Source organism: Astatotilapia calliptera, chromosome 23 (genome assembly GCF_900246225.1).
Source record: "Astatotilapia calliptera chromosome 23, fAstCal1.2, whole genome shotgun sequence".
Lineage (NCBI taxonomy): Eukaryota > Metazoa > Chordata > Actinopteri > Cichliformes > Cichlidae > Astatotilapia > Astatotilapia calliptera.
The window spans coordinates 2,540,437-2,554,164 of NC_039323.1; the positions used below are offsets into that span (position 1 = coordinate 2,540,437).

Consider the following 13,728-nt stretch of genomic DNA (forward strand, 5'->3'; position numbering starts at 1 on the left):
GAGTCCTGACAGGGACTAGAAAGAGAGAGCATATTTCTCCTGTTTTGGCTTCCCTTCATTGGCTTCCTGTTAAATCCAGAATTGAAATCAAAATCCTGCTCCTCACATACAAGGTCTTAAATAATCAGGCCCCATCTTATCTTAATGACCTTGTAGTACCATATCACTCTATTAGAGCACTTCGCTCTCACACTGCAGGCCTACTTGTTGTTCCTAGAGTATTTAAAAGTAGAATGGGAGGCAGAGCCTTCAGTTTTCAGGCCCCTCTTCTGTGGAACCAGCTTCCAGTTTGGATTCAGGAGACAGACACTATCTCTACTTTCAAGATTAGGCTTCAAACTTTTCTTTTTGCTAAAGCATATAGTTAGGGCTGGACCAGCTGACCCTGAATCCTCCCTTAGTTATGCTGCAATAGATGTAGGCTGCCGGGGGATTCCCATGATGCATTGAGTTTTTCCTTTCCAGTCACCTTTCTCACTCACTATGTATTAACAGACCTCTCTGCACTGAATCATATCTGTTATTAACCTCTGTCTCTCTTCCACAGCATGTCTTTATCCTGTCTTCCTTCTCTCACCCCAACCGGTCGCAGCAGATGGCCCCGCCCCTCCCTGAGCGTGGTTCTGCCGGAGGTTTCTTCCTGTTAAAAGGGAGCTTTTCCTTCCCACTGTCGCCAAAGTGCTGCTCATAGGGGGTCATATGATTGTTGGGTTTTTTCTCTTTATCTATGAAGCGCCTTGAGGCGACTTTTGTTGTGATTTGGCGCTATATAAATAAAATTGAATTGAGTTGAATTGAATCAAATTTAGGAGTATATATGCACGAAGTTTATTGTGTCTTTAATTAATAAGAAAACTCCAGACGATTCCATTCTGAGCTTAAGAAACTTCTAATAGGTTAGTAGAGTCCACGTGGATGCATATAAGACACCCCAAAACACAGAGCCCGTTTCTTTGACATGGGAAAATCAAGAGATATCAAGCAAGACACCAGGAAAAGAATTGTGGAGCTCCATAAGTGTGGCTCAATTTCTCACCCCAACCAGTCGCAGCAGATGGCCCCGCCCCTCCCTGAGCCTGGTTCTGCTGGAGGTTTCTTCCTGTTAAAAGGGAGTTTTTCCCTCCCACTGTCGCCAAAGTGCTTGCTCATAGGGGGTCATATGATTGTTGGGTTTTTCTCCGTTTCTATGAAGCGCCTTGAGGCAACTTTTGTTGTGATTTGGCGCTATATAAATAAAATTGAATTGAATTGAATACAATTTGGGTTCCATTTGCAATTAAAAAATACAGACAATTTCTCTCTTTACTTTGAAATTTAACAAATATGTTTTTTATATTTATCAATCTAAAATAAATAAACATTTAGTCTGATTTGATGTTTTACAATTAAAAAGTGTTTGTGTTTTTACCTGAAGAGTATGTAAACTGTATATTTGATGATGTTGGTGTTTGGCTTGATTGTCAGCACAAAGAGGGAGAGAGAGGAACAGAGAGGGAACAAGAGCAGGTGAGACAGACATGTTAGTCAAATGGTTGTTTGCCAAAACTCATCAGAACATGTATCCAGTCCCTAGTGTATCTTTTTAGGTTTGTTATTTTTCAAATTCTATATTTATTAAGTTATGCAGGCTTGTTTGCACAACAAGGCTAAATAGTTATGTAAACTTTTCTGAATCTAAATAGTGTACTTTGGTAGAATTAAAAAATAATATGGTACAAATTATGTATTGAAAAGCAATACTTGAATAATATTGACCCTGAAAATGTCATCAATAGGTTCGCAAAACTCAGGCCTCAATGATACAGTCTCATGTTACCACAATAAAGAGGTGTTGTCAGTGTCGTGCAGGTCTATGATGATTTTCAGTGCTACTATCATCTAGTTTTGATTCTGGTTCTGTCTTGGTTAAGCTCTAAAGTAGTCCAGATTTTGAACTGTTGTAGTCCTGTTTTAATTCCGGGTCAGGTCAAAATGCAATTGACTGCCTTCTGTTGTGTGATCGGAAGAGGTCTCTTGAAACGTCATTGGGAGTGTGAGGTGAGATAAGCTCTCTTCTGTGGGAATTTGTAACATGTGTTTTTGTACATTTTAACTTGTGTGACCACAGGTTTTTATGCTGTGTTCAGCCCTCTGGTTCTCCAAATGATACTGTCCCTCAACGATTGTTAAAGGAGATTGCCTAGGACAGGCTGTTCTTACTATTATAAACAGCAGTTTGATATCTGGTGTAATCCCTGCTCATTTTAAGCATGCAGTAGTACAACCCTAGTACAACCCAAGAAACCTGTCTTGCAGGCATTCATGGTACTGCTTTGAATTGGTTTAGGTCTTATCTTTCTGTCAGAACTGTGTTAACTTTTTAGTGTATGAATCCTTTTCTGCTGCTCTTCAGTTTGAGGTTCGCAATTCTAAGGCCTCTGCCCTTTTCATTACATTTACAGCCCTTGGGAACCATTCTTAAAAGGCATGGATTATCCCTCCACTGCCAAAAACTGCCAGATTTATCTGCCTCTGAAGCAGAAAGATGCTTTCTCCATTAAACCGCTTCTGGCATGTCTAGAAGATATTAAAACATGTATGGCCCTAAACTTTTTAAAATGTAATTCAAGCAAAACAGAGGTGATTGTGTTTGGTCCTAGCAGAGCCCTGGCAGGGCTGGCATGGGAAGAAGCAGTTATTTAGTCTATTGGTTTTGAACCTGATGGATCTGAACTTTTTCCAGAGGGCAGGATGTTCAGGGTGTATGATCTCTGGTTGCCAATCTCGACTGATTGTGAACGGTCTGTGAGAAAGTTTTTGGAAGTCCAAGTTGGCTTGGCTATAAGGATGTCTGGGATGATGGTATTGAAGGCCAAGCTGAAGTTAAGGAAGAGCATCCTTACTGATGTCCCAGAAAACATAGGCAAACAGGATCAAACTGCTTTAATTTAATCTAATGTGCTGATTTTATTGTTTTAATTGAATTTTGATTATCATTATTATTATTATTTATTTTAAATTAATTTATAGGGTTTTTTATGTCAAGTGTACAGCACCTTGTTTTCAGCTGGGAGTTGTCTGAAAGTGCTATATGAATAAATTGATTGCTTCCTAAATAAAGCTTGAGCCAAAAAGCGAGTGCTGTCAGGGCACACAGTGACATATCATAAGGTCATAAGGGAGCGACTGTCAGAGTTTTACCCCTGATACTGCTGGATAAACAGAAGCTCACCCAGGAACGAGGTCACACAGAGCTCAAATTTTCACTCGCGAGACGGAAGCAGTTGTCTCCAGCCCACTTCAACTTGCTTTCCCTCTGCAGGCTGTTTTTATTGGTTACACACATGAATATTCATAAAGCTTGTTGCTGTATTACCTATGAGAAATTGCTATAACTGGTTACAAAGTGTGATTGTGCTGTGCCAGGAAAAAAATCTAAGGAGTGAAAGGGTCAGACCCATACGAGCATAGTGGAGCATAGTGGAGTAAGGACGTTAGCGTGCTGCCCAACTTGATGACCAAGATGAAGGAAAAGAAAAACAGAAGGGAATTATTGCACATTGCTGGGTAGAACTTTTATCTTTGTTAACACCTTTTGTGTAATGATTAGTTCATGAGTAGTTCATCCAATTTATAGAGGGTAAAAGTCAGGTAAGTGACATATCTACTTACTGGACCCATGGCAAGAGAATGTTCTACGTGAACAAAGGCGTAAAAAGAACACAGTGTTAGTTGTTTCCTTATTTCTTATTAATGTTCACAGTTTGAGCTGCTCTAAAATGCCTTTTTTTTTTAAAATTTACTCATTAACCAGCAGCCACCAACATCAGAAAATGAATACAATACAGAGTGAGTACACCACTAACAAAAATCACTGCTATGTGATTAACAGCCCAAAACTCTGTTATGAACATATACATTCTATGTTATAAACAACTGAGAAACCTAGTTAAAGAAAAAATAATATGAAATAACTTATTTTCAGTGACTAGCTTTTGTGTGCTAAAGGAAAAAGTTAAAAATTTACCAATTGTACTTTGGTCTACCCAATTCTTGCCACATAGTAAAATCCCAAATGTTGCACGTGGAACAGAAAACTCCAAAATAACCTCCGTTTTAGCTTTGACCACTCAGTTTGGTTTACTGACTTTCATTATTGAAATATACTTTTGTGGCGTTTGAATTTTAACCAGATTAACTGATTGTGAACTCACATATTCGTTAATGTCACTATTTTACTTGTTAGGACAAAAAAGGGGGGATGGAGCAGAGGAAGCAGAGGTCTCACAGATTACACCTATGCTCCTAATTTTCTAAAACAATGAGATGTGCAGGAAAGATAGTGCCGGTCCTAAATCAACTCAATCATTTGATCACTTATTTATGATCAAATAAAAAAAAGATTTCTCTCAAAGAATTTATATGATGAATGGGAAACTAAACAAAGGCAAGTTTATTAATATAGCACAATTCAACAGCAAGGTGACTAAAGCAAATGCACTATGTACTAATTCATATATGCATACAACGTTAATCATTGAGACTTACTACCACATGCAGTAATTGCTCATGAGGAACAAAGTGAACATCATTATCAATGAAAATACATTTTTTTATTATTATTAAAAAATGTATTTATTTTCAAAGTAATTCAGTGAGTGCTGTTAGGACACATGTTACCTATCAGAAGGGAGCTGTCAGCAGGCAATTAGTGTACTTTAAAGTCCAAAAAGAGAAATTTATTGTTTTCGAACACAATTTCATCCAAAATTCTTTGTTGAAACATATACTGTCGGGTAAATATCACAGTATGTTAATGGGCAGCACGGTGGCACGGTGGTTAGCACTGTTGCCGCACAGCAAGAAGGTCCTGAGTTCAATTCCAACATCAGGCCGGGGTCTTTCTGTGTGGAGTTTGCATGTTCTCCCCGTGTTTGCGTGGGTTCCCTCCGGGTACTCCGGCTTCCTCCCACCGTCCAAAGACATGCAGCTTGTGGGGATAGGTTAATTGGATAATCCACATTGTGAATGTGCGAATGAATGTGAGTGCGAATGGTTGTCTGTCCCTGTGTGTTGGCCCTGCGACAGACTGGCGACCTGTCCAGGGTGTACCCCGCCTCTCGCCCTATGACAGCTGGGATAGGCTCCAGCGCCCCCCGTGACCCTGAAAGCGGGAGCGAATGGATGGATGGATGTTAATGATATTTAAAAAATTAAAATAGGTGGCACCAGCTTCCTCAAAACCTTTTTTCAGAAGATTAATATCTGTCTGCAAACGGAGATATTGAAACACAGACGGCTCACTGCCACTGATTAACTAAAATATACACACAAACACTCACGTAGTTTATGTCTGTTTTGATATGTTAGTGACCTTATTTTTTAAATATTGCTTAACTTTCATTTAACCTTTAGCAAATAGACAAAAAACGTGTTTAAATTGAGCTTGTAGTGCTTGTAGTGTACTCCACCATTTATCAGCTGGTTAGCTCATTATTACAGGATATACTCAAGTTAACATGTTTCCTTTGAAGTCTGCAGAAAAGTTTATTTACAATCACCAGGTGAAATATAAACAAAGTGCCGGGTCGAGATTTCCAGGGATCAACGGGAAGGAGGGGGGGAGGTCCGTACACACAGTCACGATCACACGCCACACTCCTCTTCTGCCCAAACACACTCTCGCTCCGCTGGCACCACACCACACTGCCAAACTCAGGAATCCAGGGAAGGTAAACAGGAACAGGCCCAGGGTGTGTACAGGCTGTACAAACCCTGGAGTCTTTGGCGGATCTAGAGGGGTGGTATGGGGGTGCATGTGCCACTCTAAAATGATCTCTTACCTCCTTAGTGCCACCCTCTTTGTGCATATGACAGTGTTGTTCATTAAAATAAGATGGCATTAACACTTTGAGCCTAGCAGCAATTAAAACTGAATATAAATTGTAACACTGAATATAAATTCTAAAACTTTTTGGTAGCAACTGATGCCTGTGACTGTGCCAGAGCACATTTGAATCAGCACCATGGGCATCATAACACAGCCATCATGGGGTGTATCTGGGATGATCAGGAAGAGGAGTACAGGAGCCTGGTGAGGAACTTTGTCGCATGGAGTCACACAAACCACCTGCAACTCAACACCTCAAAGACTAAGGAACTGGTTGTGGACTTCGGGAGGTCTAGAGCAGGTCCACTGCCGGTTCAGATAGAGGGGGAGGAGGTGGAGGTGGTCAACAAGTACAAGTACCTCGGGCTGTGGGTGGACAATAAACTGGACTGGTCATGCAACACAGAGCACCTGTATAAAAAAGCCCAAAGCCGACTGTACTTCCTCAGGAGGCTGAGGTCTTTTAACATCTGCAGGAAGCTCCTGAGGATGTTTTACCAGTCGGTGGTTGCTGGAGTACTTTTCTATGCTGTGGTGTGCTGGGGGAGCAGCACAGCAAAGAAGGACTCATGCAGGCTGGAGAAACTGATCAGGAGGGCTAGCTCTGTGGTCGGCATGAAGCTGGACACTCTGGTGACAGTGGCAGAGAAAAGGACACTAAAAAAGCTGCTGGACATTATGGACAATGCTGGGCATCCTCTGCACACGGCCAACCAGAAGAGTCTGTTCAGTGACAGGTTGCTTCTCCCAAAGACAAGAACTAACAGACTTAAAAATTCCTTTGTCCCACACGCCATCAGACTGTTTAACTCCTCTCTGGAGGGGAGAGGGAGGGGAAACAGGAGGACAAAGGAGGGGGGAACAACTAAGCTGTAGTGCCTCTGCACCTCACTGTACAATACCTTGTGCAATACTTTTTGTAAATAGTCAACAGTGCAATAGACTCAATACTTGAAATGTGCAATTCACTTGTATTTTTATTTTTTATTCCTATTTATTCTATTTATCCCCTTCGTATATTTTATTTATATTTGTCTCTGTATTTATATATGTGTGTGTATGTGTGTGTGTGTATATATATATATAATATTCTGTAACTCTGTAACTTCTGTCGGTGCTGTGCTTTTTGGAAATCGAATTTCCCAGAGGAACCCACCCGAGGGATTAATAAAGTTCTATCTAATCTTATCTTATCTTATCTTATCTTATTTCAGATTTGGCACAGGTGGTTGGTTGTTACACCGTGGAAATGGAATGAAGGTGAGTGTCATTAATCGTCTGGGGTCACAGGATACGCCGCACCTCCAAATCACATGACTGATTTAAGCTGACATAACAACAAGCTGCAGTCACGCTGAGTCTCTATTTCAGCTCGTGTTGAAAGTTCGGATTTCAAAGTATACATCAGTTTCTAAATTTTAATGACAGGCCACAAAATCCAGAGTTATAATAAAAAATAAAATAAAAAAAATTAAAGAAAGGTAAAAAGCCACCTCTTTCCTATTGGTGGAAACGTACTATGTCGACCAATAAAAAAAATTGCAACACATGATTTGGTTGTTTAGGGGAAGTTTTGGGAGTGACAGCAACGAGAGAGAGAGAGAGATTGATAGCGAGTTTTGAGATGTGAGAGATTTGTGACATTTAGCGTGGAGTGTATAGTTAGTGTGTTGTGTTGAACTTAGTGTGTAGTGTATTCCTTGCTCTGTTTTGTGTGTCAGTGAGGGTACTAATGAATGTCACACAGGCAGATTGGTAAACACTGTCTCCAGGTGGAAAATCAGAGGAGTGTTACACCTCCTGGTGTCAGGCCTGCAGGTTTATGCCTGTGGTGTTCGTGGCAGACAAGTAATTTTCTTTTTTACTTGTGGGGCATCTTATTGTGACACTTGATTCTTCTCTCATTTTAGTTATAGTAGTATTTTTAAATGGTTGTACAAATAAATAAAACAATTTGAAGGTGAGATACAAATGTAAAATCAAAAGTAGTCAAAAATGGCCCAATAAATCATGAAAAATTAGGTTTCAATGTTTGTTCATGACAGTGCAGATCTCTGACATTTTGTGTAAATTTAAGCACGTAACAATTTGATCTTTTTCTAACAAAAAACTTTGTTAAAGTTAAGTTAGACTTTTGTTGTGTTTGTAAATGAATGGTTATTAACATTCCAGAGAAAATGGCATTTTATTAAAAATATTTAACAATAATTGTGGCGTGGGTGTGGTCCTTGGCCAGCTGCAGAGGAGGCGTGACGCAGTGAGCTCCCGGGGCGGCGCAGGGGCGGGGTGAACAGGTGTGCTGGGATCTGACAGTGATTGTGTCTCTTTATGTGTTGGCAGTGACAGACGGAGACGGAACGTGACAGCAGAGAAAGAGAGCGCGGAGTATATGTGTCCACTACAACCCGAGCTTAATAAAAAGTTCTGCACTGTCAAAAGTCGCTCCGGCTGGTATTTCTTGGGTCCACCGTTACAATAATACTCATTAACTCAGATTATTTTTGATACACCCTAGTGATTTCTTAAGGGAAAATCAAATATAAGCAGTTGAACGTGACAGGGAATGTGGGGGATGACATGAAGTAAACATGCAGCTGGCTGAGAAAGAAAACTTCTCTGACACCATTGGTGGGTCACCGGCTATTGGACATTCTTTAAATTTTTTTATATTATTGAAACTGAAATGCAGCAGACGAACAGCTATACTGTAGGTTCCCTGGTATCACATGACTATCACATTTCTTAAGAAAATTCAGAAATGACTCCACTTTTTAAGGAAACATAAGAAGGCTGACTTCAACAATATGCACAGAGTAATAGGAAACATCCAACCATGAGATCTACAAAGCCTAGGACAGATGTGCTACTGCAGTGGCTGAAACCACATTAAAGTACACGGATACTTTAATTCTGAAGTAGAATCACCGTGGTGATCACTTACAACAAAGATAGCATGTGCCTTGCCTTGGTCTGCGCCTGCTGGTGTAGTCTTTTGGGTTCCTGCCCTTTAGCCTTCACACCTAATTCTCATCATACCATCAAAGACAGGTTTTTATGGTCCATGTTCTTTGGAAAGGAATTACTAAATATTTACCAGTCATAATCACCTGCCTGTCAAGCCCCCGCTATCTCTGCCTACTTAAGGAACTCTAAACAGTCACACCCGTTGCTGCCTTCCTTCTGGAAAAAATCAAGTAAGAATCTAATCCAATCAGCACATTAAGGCTTCCTCTCTTCAAACCAATCAGATTATTCAAAATATACTTTTGGGTTCAGGTCTTACATTAGTCTTCCACCATAACTGCCTTGGTGGATATGACATTGCTATGGTGTGAGTGGATCAAAGTGACATAAATTTTGTCATCAGCTGGTGAGCATGGGGGTTCATGCAGATGTCCACATGAGTACATGTTTCTTATCTGCTGGATACCAAAAGTTGCTCGGCATCTGCTGGCCCAAGATATGTTTTGCTGCCATTTCAAGCAGCAATGCGCATCTACATTTTTATAAGGTAATATAGAAGCTGAAGACACGAGTGTACAATCATTATTCAATTCAATTTTATTTATATAGCAAGCACTTGGCGACAGTGGGAAAGAAAAACTCCCTTTTAACAGGAAGAAACCTCCGGCAGAACCAGGCTCAGGGAGGGGCGGGGCCAACTGCTGCAACCGGTTGGGGTGAGAGAAGGAAGACAGGATAAAGACATGCTGTGGAAGAGAGACAGAGGTTAATAACAGATATGATTCAATGCAGAGAGGTCTGTTAACACATAGTGAGTGAGAAAGGTGACTGGAAAGGAAAAACTCAATGCATCATGGGAATCCCCGGCAGCCTACGTCTATTGCAGCATAACTAAGGGAGGATTCAGGGTCACCTGGTCCAGCCCTAACTATATGCTTTAGCAAAAAGGAAAGTTTTAAGCCTAATCTTAAAAGTAGAGATAGTGTCTGTCTCCTGAATCCAAACTGGAAGCTGGTTCCACAGAAGAGGGGCCTGAAAACTGAAGGCTCTGCCTCCCATTCTACTTTTAAATACTCTAGGAACAACAAGTAGGCCTGCAGCGTGAGAGCAAAGTGCTCTAATAGGGTGATATGTCACTACAAGGTCATTACACATACATATAGGATCTTGGGGGTGGGCACGATACACGGAGTCCAAAGTACCATCAGGGTGTACACCCCACCCCTGGCATCGTTGCCCACCTCTCAATGTTAAATACACGTAGACATTGAGGGCTAGCAGGAGGGACCATGCGCTTACCTGCTGCTCTCTGGCAGGTAGCTCCAAGCCCTCCTGGGTTTTAAATGCACCTTAGAACACACATGCATCAACATTACAATGAACGGGTGGAGGGAGGTTCGGAGTCTTCTCTCACCCCCGTTCTCTGCGACCTGCTGGAGCAGGGGGGCTAGGACTAGGAGGAGGAGTTGGCCGTCCGACTGCGGTCTGGAGTGTGGAGCCTTCCTGCTGCTGCGGAGTCGGGGCGGTCTGCCTCCCCCCACCGCAGGGAAAAGGGAAACACCACCTGGGTCTGGGTGCAGTTCCCCCCTCCAGGGGCGGGGGCACCTAGACCCGGTTTGTAGAGTACGCTTGGGGAGTGTGATCGTGTGTACAACGTCTCTTTATGTCTGTCTCCACGTTGGTTGAGTGTGGAGTAAGTGCATATGAGAGCATGAGGGTGGGAATGGATGTTTGTATCTGTGTGTGCCTGTATGTCTGTGTCTATATGTCAGGTTGGGTGTCAGGCGCCACCTCTCTGGGGACATCTCAGGCCCTCCAAGGTTTGGAGGCCTATCTCCCCCTACCACCACTTCCCCTGCCAGTGGCGGACCCCCTCAGACATCGGTGCGTTGGTGGTTCTTTGTGTCCAGGGATGGGCGTCCAGGTACACACCGGCTCACTCCTTGGCGGCCGCTTATCGGGGCCTGGAGCCTGGGGCTCGCTCGGGCCACTTCGGAGGTGGGGTGCCCCCGGCCTCTCGGCCTGGGGCTCGGTCACTCAGGCGCAGCTGGCTGCCGGCGGAGCTCACGGGCGCGTCACTGCAACTCCCCCTGGCTTCTGCTCCGCGGCTGCTGAGTGAGCCCTCATCTGGGACTCTCCTCAGCTCTTTCCGGGACAGTGGCGCAGCTGCCCCTCTGTTGGTCTTCCTTGGTCTCTTGTGTTCTGGGGGCCTCTGGATGTCTGGAGTTTTGATCTCCTCCACACCTGCTTCACGCCCTGGAGGACGGGGCTGTGGCCCCCCCACACCCTCTAGCAGATTATTACATGAAGGAACCTTTTAAAAAAACAAAAAACAAGCGCGTCCATGCTCACAGGTGTACACACGGGTGATCACACCCACAAACTACACCCTTTTTGGCTCCTACCTCAAAGCACACTGTGTTCTGTTGATCTTATGTGCTGCACAATAATGTTTAATATTTAGTATTTACTGTCATATTCCCATATATCATTGTGATGTTGTTTATTCTATTACTCTTGTTCTCTTCTGCTTGCTTTCTTTTTTCTTTCTCAGCAGGTGATCCAGGTGATTGATAGATGCATTTTTTTTCTCTGCCCGTTCTGTTGGTTTTTGTCTTTTGCCCTTCTCCCCCGTCCCTCTTCTCAGCTGTTTCTCTTTCCCTCTTTTTTTCTCCCCTTCTTTCCCCCAGTCAAGTCTGTCCCGTATTCAGTAAGTGAAAATAAAATAAACAATAAAAGGTGAATCAAATGGACCATTACGGCAAGGCTGGGATGGTCAGTTTGGTAAAGTAAATCCGTTGGGCATCTTTCTTTGCCTTTAGACAACAATTCTAATGGCAAAAGAGCCAAACGGGACAGGCAAAAAAAAAAAAAAAAAAAAAAGATAAGATAGGGCCTGATTATTTAAGACCTTGTATGTGAGGAGCAGGATTTTGAATTCTGGATTTAACAGGAAGCCAAAACAGGAGAAATCTGCTCTCTTTCTAGTCCCTGTCAGGACTCTTGCTGCAGCATTTTGGATTAGCTGAAGGCTTTCAGGGAGTTTTTTGGACATCCTGATAATAATGAATTACAGTCGTCCAGCCTGGAAGTAATAAATGCATGAACTAGTTTTTCAGCGTCACTCTGAGACAGGATATTTCTAACTTTAGAGATGTTGCGCAAATGGAAGAACGCAGTCTTACATATTTGTTTAATATGTGCGTTGAAGGACATATCCTGGTCAAAAATGACTCCAAGGTTCCTCACAGCGTTACTGGAGGCCAAGGTAATGCCATCCAGAGTAAGAATCTGCTTAGATACCATATTTCTAAGATTTTCATGGCCGAGTACAATAACCTCAGTTTGATCTGAATTAAGAAGCAGAAAGTTAGCGGCCATCCAGGTCTTTATGTCTTTAAGACATTCCTGCAGTTTAACTAATTGGTGTGTGTTATCTGGCTTCATGGACAGATAGAGCTGGGTGTCATCTGCATAGCAGTGTAAATGTATGCTATGTCTTCTAATGATGCTGCCTAAGGGAAGCATGTATAATGTAAACAGAATTGGTCCTAGCACTGAACCCTGTGGAACTCCATAATTAACCTCAGTGTGTGAAGAGGACTCTCCATTTACATGCACAAACTGGAGTCTATTAGATAGATATGATACAAACCACTGCAGTGCAGTACCTGTAATACCTACAGCATGTTCTAATCGCTCTAATCGATTATAGTCAACAGTATCAAACGCTGCACTGAGGTCTAGCAGGACAAGCACAGAGATGAGTCCACTGTCAGAGGCCATAAGAAGATCATTTGTAACCTTCACTAAAGCTGTTTCTGTGCTGTGATGAGCTCTGAAACCTGACTGAAACTCTTCAAATAAACCATTCCTCTGCAGATGATCTGTTAGCTGTTTGACAACTACTCTTTCAAGGATGTTTGATATGAAAGGAAGGTTGGAGATTGGCCTGTAATTAGCTAAGACTGCTGGGTCTAGGGATGCTTTTTAAGTGAAGGTTTAATCATTAACCTTTACTGTACTGTAGATTCATTACATTTTTTACCAGGATTTTGATGATATAACAATACAGAAGCTCAGACATTCAAAGGCAATGCAGATAAAGTTACTGCAATAGTTTGAAAAAAAAAAAAAAAAAAAAAGAGACCTGGAAAGAAAAAAAAAAAAAAAAAAAAAAAGTGATTTCTTTGCTTCTGGGGTTGACTTCTCCTTGATTTTGTCTAACTGGTGGAGAATACAGCAGCAAGTACTTGTGCTCTCAAAAGTGGTATGAATGGCATGGAGCTGCGGCGGTGTTCTGGGAATCCATCCTACCTGACAAACAATCCTACCCGTTGTTTCTACGCATGCGCACAACACGAAATTCAGTGGCGAACCGTCATACCTATGCAAATATAAGCTACTAACGTAAAATTAAGTGCCAAACTGTCCTACCTTTTCAAATGTGACGTACAAGCATACTTTAACAGCTAAAATTAAGTGGCAAACCATCCTACCTTTGTGAATGTGACCTACAAGCATACTTTAACGGCTAAAATTTAGTGGCAACCCGTCCTGGCTTTATAATTATAAGCTACAAGCATACTCTGATGGGCAAAGTTCAGTGGCAAACCGTCATACCTACTGACAGCAGAAATGTGCATAAACTACTTACAGCAGGACGTTTTGCCAAAGTAGGACGTTTTGTCAGAACAGCGGCACCACTGTTTGTGTAAAACAGAACTGATGTGGCCATCATAGTTGGGATATCAGTAGTTGACTTGTTGGCGGAGCTGGCTTGCTGAAAGAACATTTCAGCAAGTATTTACCAGTGACTGTAGAAAAGCAGAGATTTTATCATATTGTAAAAATATATATATTTAAAAAAAAAAAAATCACCATGGGGCAGATGG

At 42.1% G+C, this 13,728-nt stretch overlaps 1 long non-coding RNA gene across 1 annotated transcript; it reads left to right on the forward strand.

Annotated features, from left to right (window-relative positions):
* The first annotated feature begins 3,024 nt into the window (after positions 1–3,024).
* On the forward strand, positions 3,025–8,337 carry LOC113016817 (uncharacterized). Its single transcript, XR_003271310.1, has 3 exons — positions 3,025–3,546; positions 7,084–7,129; positions 8,210–8,337. It is a non-coding gene; the product is annotated as an uncharacterized LOC113016817 (long non-coding RNA).
* Positions 8,338–13,728: the final 5,391 nt, after the last annotated feature.